The sequence below is a fragment of the Tauraco erythrolophus genome, chromosome Z, assembly GCF_009769465.1.
Source record: "Tauraco erythrolophus isolate bTauEry1 chromosome Z, bTauEry1.pri, whole genome shotgun sequence".
NCBI classification, from domain to species: domain Eukaryota; kingdom Metazoa; phylum Chordata; class Aves; order Musophagiformes; family Musophagidae; genus Tauraco; species Tauraco erythrolophus.
The window spans coordinates 25853288-25865307 of NC_141496.1; the positions used below are offsets into that span (position 1 = coordinate 25853288).

Sequence of the window (12020 nt, forward strand, 5' to 3'; positions counted from 1 at the left end):
ATACATTTTTGAGGAAAGAAAGCCTGCAAAATAACTTGTGTACAAACTTTAAAAACAAAAACAAAACAAAACAAAATGCCAAGAGCAGGCAGAGGCAACCTTCATAAAAAATGAATTTGTGCAGCTGTGGGACATAAACACGTCAGCACAGCATGTTCCATGTAATTTTGAAGTTCAGTTTTTCTTTATTTTCTATATACATGTTTTACATGGAGTGTACTTTAAAAATGCTCTGAACATACAATTGATAGTTCCAGGTTTTTTATGGTTTTGGGAATACTTTGATCATGTTATACATACCAAAATCCAATAAACTATTGTTCGTTTTTAAGGGCTTGTATTATACACAGCTTAAAAAAAAAATACTTGCCAGGTTTTAACTTGGAGATTTCCTATTAGTACTTTCTAATATAGTAATGACTTTACTGTATCGTTTGAAAACAGTATTGGCTGTTACACAAAACCCTTGTTGAGCAAGATTCTGAAGTAGGGAAATTCTTTGGAAAGCAATGAGTTACAAGAAAGTTTCTGCATGGTTTACTTGCTTTGTTATTAAAATTTCATTTAATAGAGTTTAATTTTCTAATTGTGAAATTTCCTGCAATATAAATGTAAGTAATATAAATCATTATTTATCTTTCCTTTCTATATTTTTTTCTTTTAAGACTTATTTAAACAAAATGTGCTATAGTTCATGACTGTTTGGTCATTTCTGAGAACAGATATGCAAGTGAGATTATTCTTTTATACAGGGCACTGAAAAATATATGTAATATTTTACTGGTGAAACAATTATAGGCCTGTAGTCTGTTTATTAATACATTACTTCAGGATACCATGAACACTAATTGTTTTTGTCACCTAAATTATATGAAATACGAACACCAGCCTTGTCTTGAAAATCAGAGTTTTAAGGATGTGGCAGCGTAAATAGTAAAGTCATTTAGGAGTATGTTTTAGAAGGCATTTATATAGATTATTAATCAGCTATTCGCAGAGTACTAAACTTACAGATATGTAATGCTGTTTTGTTGCTGATTTCGTCTTCCAATGACCATAATCAGCTAAAATTGTAGATCATGAAACTTGTCTTTTTATTCAGTAGAAATATTAATTGCTTTATAACCTCATAAAAATAGCTGTCTACCTTTTCTTTACAAACTGCATTATTTATTTTTTTTTCTGCTTTGAAAAGTACAGTACCTACTAAGGGATAAGGAAACATCAAAAGGAGCCAGTTATCTATTTGAATTTTTTAATGCATTTTGAATACTAATCTGTCGAAAAGCCTGTTTGGAAATTACCTATGCATCTTTTGGTGTCTATTGAATTCCATTCAGTTTAGAAATACAATTGAATATAGTTTTATCCAAGCACATTCTGTGTGGCTTGACTTACCCAAAATGTTAAGAATTTAATTGATACGGTGTGACTATATAAAGACAGGCTAAATATAAATATAAATATAAATATAAATATAAATATAAATATAAATATAAATATAAATATAAATATAAATATAAATATAAATATAAGCTAAGAGAGTTGGGGCTGTTCAGCCTGGAGAAGAGAAGGCTCTGGGGAGATCTTATAGCAGCCTTCCAGTACTTCAAGGGGGCCTACAGGAAAGCTGGAGAGGGGCTTTTTACAAGGGTGTGTAGTGACAGGACAAGGGGCAATGGATTTAAACTGAAAGAGGGCAGATTTCGGTTAGATATAAGGAAGAAATTTTTTACAATGAGGGTGGTGAGGCACTGGAACAGGTTGCCCAGAGAAGTTGTGGATGCCCCATCCCTGGAAGTGTTCAAGGCTGCATTGGATGAGGCTTTGAGCAACCTAATCTAGGAGAAAGTTTCCCTTCCCATGGCAGGGAGTTGGAACTAGATGATCTTTAAGGCCCCTTCCAACCCTAACCATTCTATGATTCTGTGACTACAAGATTAATTACCTCAAGTAGCTATAATTGACATGTTAATGTAATTTTAAGTTAATATGCTTTATTTTGTATTTATGATTGCCTGAGTGTATCTACAGTTATAACTGGTCAGTGGACATGAGGTCGCTTCTAAAGCATTAGTACTTACTCATGTCTGAGGGTGTAAAATAGCATGTTACTTATGGTAGTTTTAAAGAACAAGAACAGAAGAGATTCAGGATGCTGGTAAGAAAGAGGAATCAGAATATTTGAATGGGATATTAGAAATATTTTCCAAATTATGGAACACAAGGAAATAATTTTTTCAGATATTTAAACTGAGTACCAAAAAGTGGTATGTGTCTTGTAGAAATAACGAAGCAGATAAACTAAGTAACCTAGTAGATCTTATGCATTTTCCTTTTCAAGTTTTGAAAATTGTTTGCTACACATTTTGAAGCATCCCTTTTTAGCGGTTCTAAAAATTAGTTCAATGATTGTAATGTCATTCTTCACAGTGAAGTTTCAGGCAGGACTGTTATGTCCAGAATATTAATTCCATAAAATTCTTTAAGGGGAACTGTGAATATAGGCACAGTGCTGGCTTTAATTAGGTTTATTTGCAGGTCTCTGTGTTTCATGTTACTGCTTAGTTCTTCCCCTTGACTATCTGTACATTTAACTATTTTTCCCAGATGTTTTTTCTTGCGCTTTTCAAGACAGAATTCATTTCTGCCCATACTTTGGGTTTTGTAAGTGCATTTCTGTTTTCGTACTGGATATAACAATTATTTAGTGTCTCCAGATTTTATTAATGTGCTGTTTACTGTCTGATTCCTAATTTAGCCAAGTCAATTCACTCATCTCTAATAGCTAGTGAAGAAACACAGAGTGATGAGCAATACCAACAAATTCAAAACACAGATGATCGCTGAAGGGTAAGATTTGTGATGCTAAAAGCATGGCAGACTGTGTAAAAACCAAAAGAGCAAAATCAAATATTTCTGAAGTAATCTGGCCACATGGAACAAGCTTATCTCATGTGTGATGCATCAGTATAACTCCAGCTCAGTCATAATGTGAAATGAAACACTTTTTACATAAATAGTATTTAGTCTGAGCATAAATGTAATTCAGTTTGTGGAAGTGCAATGCATCTGTATTAGAAGACACACAATGATTTAAAAAAAAAAAACTTCTGCTAGCAGATGGTGTCCAACAAAGACCACTATTGTTTCAGTGTGAGATGCTTCAAATGTTCTGGGCATTTAGCCCAGACGGAGCCATTTTTCCTATAGTATGTGACTAGGCAATAACAAAAAGAATGAAAATAGAGGTGTCAGTCCATATAAAAATATTTTTATAACTCAATATATCTAACAAGTCAGTGGCAATTATTAAACCAAGTTAAATTAACAAAACTGATAAGATCATTCTTTTTACGTTTTCATGTCTCCTAACAGTTATTTGGCATTCTACCTTCTAGGAAAAATGAGTTTGGAAAGTTAAGCTACCTGCTGGTACTGTTTAAATGCCCACAGATAACATAACTCTGGCTGCCTGGTGCCTGAAAGTGAGTGTTAGGGCAATCAACAGGAACAATAAAAATCTGTTCAAACAGAAAATCCACAAATCCCAAGGATTTGGAGCTTCCCTATGGATTTTCCACAAATTTTGCTGTTTTCAGCAGAATCTAAGCTTTTATTTTAAAGGTGAACTGCAAAGCTGAAAAGAAAATTGAGTTAATAAAATATGTGCTGAATCCCCTGCTCTCTTTTTGCAGCCTCCTAACTGGGGCCGTCTGTCACATATGTTTCAAGTTTTACTTTTTATAAAAAAAAAAAAAGCAACAACAAACTCTCACTTTGAATATCACCTAATACTTACTTGTTAACTTCAAGAATAAACTTCTAGTCTTCTCAATAGTCTATTAACTCTGAAGTATTTCTTAAATCCATGAGTTTATTTTCTTCAAGTCAAATGACTGCCATCCCTCAACTTAGTCTTATGCACTTTCTTTGTCTGCTTTTAACTCTTTAGGATGTGAACTCTTGAGCATACAGCTGTATCTTTGCATTTATATCTGACATCTTTTTTAAGAATTATTAGATAGTGTTTTTGAGAAAATGCAAGGATATAACAGACATAAAATACATTTAGGATGAAATTTTAGTACAGATAGCTTGAGTGAGGAGTGACTGTTGATTTTAGCTTACAACCATCAAAGTATTTTTAGTTTTAAACAGATCAACTCTCATAACTGTTGTGAGAATTTTATTTGTGGTAACTTAAAAGCCATGGAAGAGTTTGATGTAAAGCATTTCTACTGGCATTCCTTATTTAAGAATATTCAGTGATAATCATTAGTAGTTCAGTGAAAACAGGAATAGGATTTTACTGACTAATCAACAAATGAAAACCAGGTCCCAAAATGCTGATAGTGATAAAAGAGAGGTAACTAATACTCCTGTTAGTAGCTATGAATTTTTAAGTGAAAATCCTGCCTAAATTACAGTGCATATATTATTTTTTATTTCGTTATGCATGCACTTTATGAAGGAAAGGAGAAATACTATTAAAAAATGGTTTCGTTTTTTTTTTTTTAAATTTAAGTGAGAAGTCGTTTTGAAGATTGCTACCCAGGCGCTGTGTTCCACTGACCTTTGTTATTCTAGCAGTGAGTAACAGGTGCAGTGTAGAAACTAAACGAGAAGATGCACCCTAGAAAAAAGAGTATTGGCAAAATCTTTAATTTTATATTGTTCCAGTAATTCTACTTCTTGTTATTATCTCTTTATCTTTTTCTTTATAATATTCTTTTTATTCCTTGATCGTGACTGGCAATAAATGTTCTTTGCCAGTAATTTTAACAAGAAAATGAAAACATTTTAAAATGAAAGGACATCCTTTGATTTCTAAGTGCAGATATCATCATTATTTCAACTGTCTGTCTGACTGCTTAAGCACTGAGTTTTATTGATTTACTGGTAGCCTTTAATATTTTTAGCTGATTAAACAGATGCAAATTGCGAACAGCTTAGAGATAACATGTAGTTTGATGGTGAGGGCTTTTTAGACAAATAGAATCCTATCAACTCTGAGAATTTCTTATAAAACAAAATTCACCCTTAACATTATGTATTTACTTAATAACACAGTTGAAAGCATTGTTTATGATGCCATGCCCCTGTTGTGTTCCACAGGTAGGGATGCACTAGCCCAGTTACTAACTTTTTGTTTCTTAACCCAAATGAGCACTGTCTTCTGCAGGTCATAACAATATTTCATTACTGTTACAGCTGAATTTGTTTTCTCGTCTGTTTGATAGAACTCGTCTGTACTAAGACTATTTTGCATTTCTTTATAGAGTGTAAAATGTTAAAATTTTGATAGTGTATGAGGAGTATTGTGTAGGATGTTTGTAGTAGATGAAGTATATTATGCTATATATTATTTAAGCAATACTAAAGCACTTGCATTATTCAGAAGAATTTTTTAAGTCAAGTACTAAATTTACACATGATGAAATACTACGTTACTTACATAAGAAAATGTTTATATTTGACAAATAAGTGCCCTCTACAGCGCTGATCAAATGAATGTCGGTGGCATTGTTACAAGAACTGTTCTTGTGATACTAAATGTAAAAATATTATCTAAGTCAACTTAAATATAAAATTGAGGCAACTGTTTTATTATAAATTAGACTATTAAGGACAAAAATTTAGTTGACTGAAACCTAAAAAGATGAAAATTGCAGGATACTTGTTAATTGAAGCAGTTGTACATGAGATAAAATGCATGTCAATTGCACTTGTCTAACATGCTCAAATATAAGCTTAACTTTACTTGCATGCTTACAGCTAATTGTTTGGAATTGTTTCAGCATTGATATTTTCAGTCTATGTAGTACATGATTAATAGTCTCACCAAATCCTTTTTAGTGTTTTATTTCATTTTGAGATACAGGTATTATAAATGAAATTGTACTTTGAATAGCATAATGAAATTATTTGCATGTAAAGCAAAATACAAAAGTGCAGGATTGGAGACTGTACTTACAACAGAAAAAAATGAACCTGGTTAGTTATGCCAATCTGTTATCTCTGTGTTATGACTACTAGAATGAAAAGTAATGTTGATCATTGTAAAATAGATTTGATACAAATAATATTCATTATTAGTCAATTACCTTCCTTACTTTTAAATCGAAATAAATATTTTCAGTTACATCTGCGAGTGAGGCAATCATCTGAAGTGGACTTTTATTACATCATATGATTTAGGTCCAGTCCAAGATCTACTGCAAAAATAAAACATCTTTGCTCTTTGGTTTGAATTTTTGAGACTTGCTTTAGCTCAATTTAAAAGTACTTTTAATTCATTCTGAAGAGGTCTCTTTTTCTGCCTCACATACAGTCCATGCTTAATTGATGTATAGATGTGTGATAATAATGTAAGAGGCATTTTGGAGTCATTCTTTCTTCACATGAGAAGGGAATAGGTAAAGGGAAGAGATTAGAGATGAAGTGGCTTCATACGAATGTGAAATCCCTGTGGGGTAAGGAGCAGAATCATAGAATTTCATAGAATTTCTGAGGGGAGACCTGATTACAGCCTACAAATACTTGAGAAGGGATGGTGGGGAGGTGGGGGAAGGGCTCTTGACATTAGTGATGGGTGATAGGACAAGAGGAAGTGGGTATAAGCTTAGTCAGGGGAGGTTCAGGTTGGATGTTAGAAAGAATTTCTTCTCTGAAAGGGTTGTCAGCCACTGGAATAGGCTGCCCAGGAAGGTGATTGAGTCCCCATCCCTGGATGTGTTTAAGAAAAGGGTGGATGAACTGCTTAGGGATATGGTGTAATGGGAGATTAGGGACGGTTGGACTGGATGATCTCTAAGGTCTTTTCCGACCTAGAAATTCTATGAAATTCTATGATTTAAGAGTAAACTATGCTGGATTAGATCAAAGATCCATTTAGCCAAATGTCCTGTCTTTGACAGTGGCTAGAAGCAGGGTAGTTCTAGGATACTACTGAGGAACTTTTCCTGTTTCCTACAATCTCAAGTTTAAGGCTTATTTAGTCAGAAAGTTCATTTAGCCTGCTGTGTTTAATGCTCTTTGGTGTATTTTTCTTCTGTGAACAGATCTAGCTGCTTTGAATGTCTTCTGGCCTCTGTGATGTCTTGTGGCAATACGTTCCTCAATATAATTGTAATCAGGGCGGACAATGTTTCTTTTTGATTATTTTAAATCTGCTGTCTTGCAGTTTCATTTTATACCCACAAGTCTTTTTCATATGCAAAATAGAGTAACACCTGCAGCTTGCATTCTGTCGAAGAAATTTCTGTCATGTATTTGTTTGGTTATTGTTTTCAGGCTCATTTAAATCTCTATTTACATTCTAATTCACCTTCCATATGAAATGTCCATATCCAGCAACCCTAATCACATCCTGTCTCGTCTGGATTCTGAATCATGAACAAACTTTGGCAGTGGTGAGACATGAGGGATCTCTTGTTTTGTTGGACAGCCAGAGGGACTTGATGGCCCATTCTCACTGAAATCCCAACTGAAAGTGGTGGTCTCCTTCTGTCAGCATATATAGATAGAGAGGATCATAAAAAATAAGGCAAGGGTTACTTAAATATTCCTCTGAAGCACCCTTATGTTCTGATACAGAAGCAGCTGTAGACTGAGCTATGGTGCATGACTGTTGTGTGAGCTACATAGTTTTTCCAGAGATGGAGAATTCCCAAAATATTACTTGGCTTGTTGTGAACGCGTTGTACAGTGCATCTCTGAAGATCAGTTCCCTGAAATGCAGTATTTACTGTGTATGCCTGTGTTTTCTGCCTTAAACAGGAAAAGGGACACAAGGAGCAGGATGCTGCTACCAGAGCATCTCATCCAGCCCCTGCCTAGCACACTCTGTCTTCAAGAGCCTCTCGTACCTGGACAAGAAGTATGATGTAAGCCAGAGAAATTGTTCTGACAGTGGAAATCCTGGCTTTTGACTTTCCCAGAGAGTCCTGCATCCCTCCCCTGTCGCGTCATGTACAGGTGGTCCCTTCATGTGACAAAGGAGGGCTTGGGAAAGACAATGATACAGCTAGGGTTTTTTGTTGCTGCCAGAAAAATTATTTCCAGTCTGCTATCTCTTGTCTGGATCAGAGGAGAGGAGCCCCTAGAAGAGGGGACAGCCAGGAAGGATCCTCAGGCTGGATGAATCACCAATAGTACTATTGGAAAGAGAAGGGTTTTTTTAGCTTTGAGCAAGGCTCAGTGACTGCTTCTAGACCTGAAACATTCTGCAAATCAGTCTTTAAACTGACATTAAGTTGATATTTTTATAGAAAAGCAATTTTATGTAATGTTGAGGGTTTAGAATAATTAAGTTATTTTGTTTCTCTTCACAGAGCTGCTCATTTTGAGTCTTAATAAAAAGAGAAACTGTACTTGCTTGTGGAGGAATACAATAGGTAGATTGAGTAGAACGTTTAGCCGATCTTTCAGACAATTTGGCATTGATCCTGCAAACACCTCTGCAAGTGCTTAACTTCAAGCCTTTTTATATGTTATTAGAACTCCTAACTGCTGTGTACTCAGTTCTCAGTTGTAGTTTGCAGTAGCAGAGTATTTGAATATGATTTATTTTTTTTAAATATGCATTATAGAGAGACTGCAGAGCAGACTCACTTGGAAATAATGTTACCCTTTTGTAATAGGGAAGGATGCTAAAATCTAGAAACGTCTAAGCCAGCTAACTTTATGAAACATTTTTGGCAAGATTGGTCTTTTTTTAATTTTGCTTTTCGATATAATTACAAATCAAGTAAAGTTGACTCTTTGTTTTATTTAGAGCTGTTCCTGTGACAGAATTTACTGGTTTGTATAGGCAGGTGATATGGCAGGTCAGAAAAAGATTCTGTAAGTCAGTGGTGACTGTATTTTAGCGTCTGATAGGTTTTTATGGAAGCCATTTGGTGATCTCATCAACAACAAGTCTATTGTTTCATTACTATCAGATTCAGTGTGTTTGTGATTAAATCAGCAGAATGGAGAACATGAAGGGAGTGTGTTCACTTTGCAATCATTTCCATCTGTTAAAAATTTTTATCAGATGTTGGAAAACAACAGGCAAAAGTCAGACCAAGTGTTTTATCCAGTTTCCAAAAAACAGTGATATGTAATTGGCATATATTGTGCTCTTAGTTTAATCTGTCCATTTAGATATTTAAAATGTCCTATGGTGTACAAGTATTAATAGATATATAGAAAGCTGTATCCATCATTCCTGGCATTATTTTCTTTTGAAGACTCTGATGCTGATACAAATATTTTGGTACTTAGTAATTGTGAGCACTGATGACAATTTTCATAAAATGGAGAGTCAGAGTGAGACTTGGAGAGGAAAATCACCATTAGCCATACGCTGCTGTCCTAAGTGTCCATTGATGATTCCGGAATCTGCAAGAGGAATTGGCTGGCCAGTGGCCAGTACCATTGACCTTAGAGAAGTGAGGGAGGAATCCATCAGCAATATACGTAAGCTAATTTATAGTTATATGGTCCCAAGGAATGAAGTCCTATATTTCTCTTGAAATTAATTGTTAGTATTAATTGTTCTAATTAGATTTTCCTGATTTTCCTGTGAATGTCTGAGATACCTTTAATAATGTCAAAGTTTTTACTCCGTAGAAATTGTCCCCAAAAGAATTGTATGGCCTCATCTGAAGAGTAAAAAATATTTTCTTTTTTCCTAAATTACTAAAATTTTACTGGGTGTCCTCTTAACTCAGATATTAGAAGTCTGCAGTATTTTTATTTTTCCTACCCTTTTTCATGTTTCCTCTGTCTCATTTTCTTTCTGAAATGAGGAATTCCATTTTTTTCCATCTGCATATCAGTGGCTATTTTTCGTGGTGAGAAAGGACAACCAAGAATATTCCCAAGTTTCTTGTATTGCTGTGTTGACCATTTTGACATGGGATATCCAGTTTCATTTATAGTATTCTAAGTTGAGCTATATTGTCTCTCTCTCTCTCGTAGTGCCACTATCATACTTTTTGTATTATTCTCCTTAATAAGTGTGTACAATTTGTGTTGTTGTTTTTCACAACTACATATTAGTAGAAGTCTTCATTGAGATGTGAACAGTAAAATTCAGAGGCTTTTCATGAACTTATTCTGTTGCTTTAGAGCTGTGTAAGGTGTACAAGGATTACCTTCTGCAGAATCTCCTTAAATTTCATAAGAGGATTTAGTCAGAATTTCTGAGAACTTGACTGTGGCCATTCTCTGTTCCTGAGTTAAAACCACAAGAAATCACCATATTTTGTCTGGGCTTGACTGAGCTCCTGATTTTGGATCTTCCAGAAATGTTACTATCATGTACCTCACTCAGTTTTTTCAGAGTATTTAACTTGAAGTTCTCACTTTGCCATATTGGAAGATAATTGCTTATTGCTTTTGTTTCAGTTTGAGTAATTATTTTCAGTGCACTTTGTTTTCAGTCTATTTCTCACCATTTGCTTTCTCTTTTTTGAAAGACTCATTGTGAAGGCTTTTTGAGTATCTAAACCTGTTCATCTTGTCCATTACTGGTTATCCACACTTTCACCAACACATTGGAATGAAACTATACTAGTGAGACACCATAGAGTCTCACTGTTCAATATGGTGTTTATTTTATTAGTTACTTAAAACTGCTCACCGGAAGCTACCATGAGGTTTACTGTGCTTTCCTTGGTCATCACTTTTGTTCTAAGGTTACAGTGTTTGTTACTATCTGGGCATCCAGTACAACATTGTTTTTAAGATGAGTGTTTTTAAGTGACTGAAGAACAGCCATTCCTGAGTTCTTTCCAGAGGATGTACTCTGGAGCTTTATCACAGTTTAATTGGTTGATATCTCTTCTGACTCCTCTGACTGGTCTTGTCTCATCTTCATGTCTGAATCAGATGAGGTTCTTAGAGAGTTATCTGCCTAGCATCTTCTTTCGAGAAAGTTGACACAAACCAATCATTTATCTTATCAGCAGTGGTTTTGTTTTACTTTATTATTCCCTTTAATCCCATGTGACCTAGTGACCTCTTCCTTCTTTTATGTTTTCTTGTTTTAGTTAATTCAATCATTTTAGCAATAATACCTTCAGCTATTTGCTCTTTGAAACTCCTTTTATACATCTAATGTATGACCTTCTACAATCTGTTCTGCCAGCCCTAGCTTTAGAGTTACAGATGCAAAATTATTTGATTTGAATAACCTCTTAAACCTTGTGGTTTAGTCACATCGGTTAATTCTTTACTCTTCTGGTCCCTTTTTTGTGAGCTTTGCATTGCATCAAATACTTTTTTGTTTTACAGGAAGCATCCATGTTACTTCTAAAGCATTTAGTACTTTATCTAAGACATTAGAACTTGTCTGACTTACCTGGTGAAACCGTTCTTCTAAATTTTTAGAATGATTTATGCATTTGATTTGCTTCTTCCAAGATGGTAGAACAATATAAGAAATGGTCGAAATTTGAAAGTAAGAATAATTAAAGACAACGAGTGGCTAATAGAGAAATATGTTGAGTTGGTTTACTAAAAGAGATTCTGCTAAACTAACATGTCTTTAGGTATTTCCTGAGCAAAAGTAACCTTTTTTTCTAGGCTAAATGTATATGATAAAACTTAATCTGGATTAATCAGGAGGGAATGGTTAAAATGAAGGAGAAGAAAATATAGAATGAGACCTGTAAAATAGATAGGAAGCTGGTTAAAGGAGAACATACATTATGTTAAAAGAGCAGCTATTGTTTCGGGTCAAATTTATTAGGATAGTTCTTATTTCAGGTTTTTAGTAATACTTTAAATATAAAAAAAACCCCAAAGTTTGTTAAAAGAAGCTTGTAAATAGTACAAAGATGGCAAATAATGTTAATGGGATGGGAATACTCTAATGGAAAATTGATGATCTCAGAAGCTTGAATGATAGGAATAGGGTGAAACTTAGCAGTCATAACATCATGCAGTAAGGAACTAAAACAAGAATTCATCCTGCAAGCCATCATTTGGAAGTAACATAGGAGGAGGAAAACCTCTTAATTACAACA

General features: G+C 34.3%; 1 protein-coding gene across 3 annotated transcripts in view; it reads left to right on the plus strand.

Moving 5' to 3' along the window:
• Positions 1-12020, plus strand: part of CWC27 (CWC27 spliceosome associated cyclophilin) — a 129672-nt gene that overhangs the window by 69111 nt on the left and 48541 nt on the right. The window lies entirely within an intron of this gene.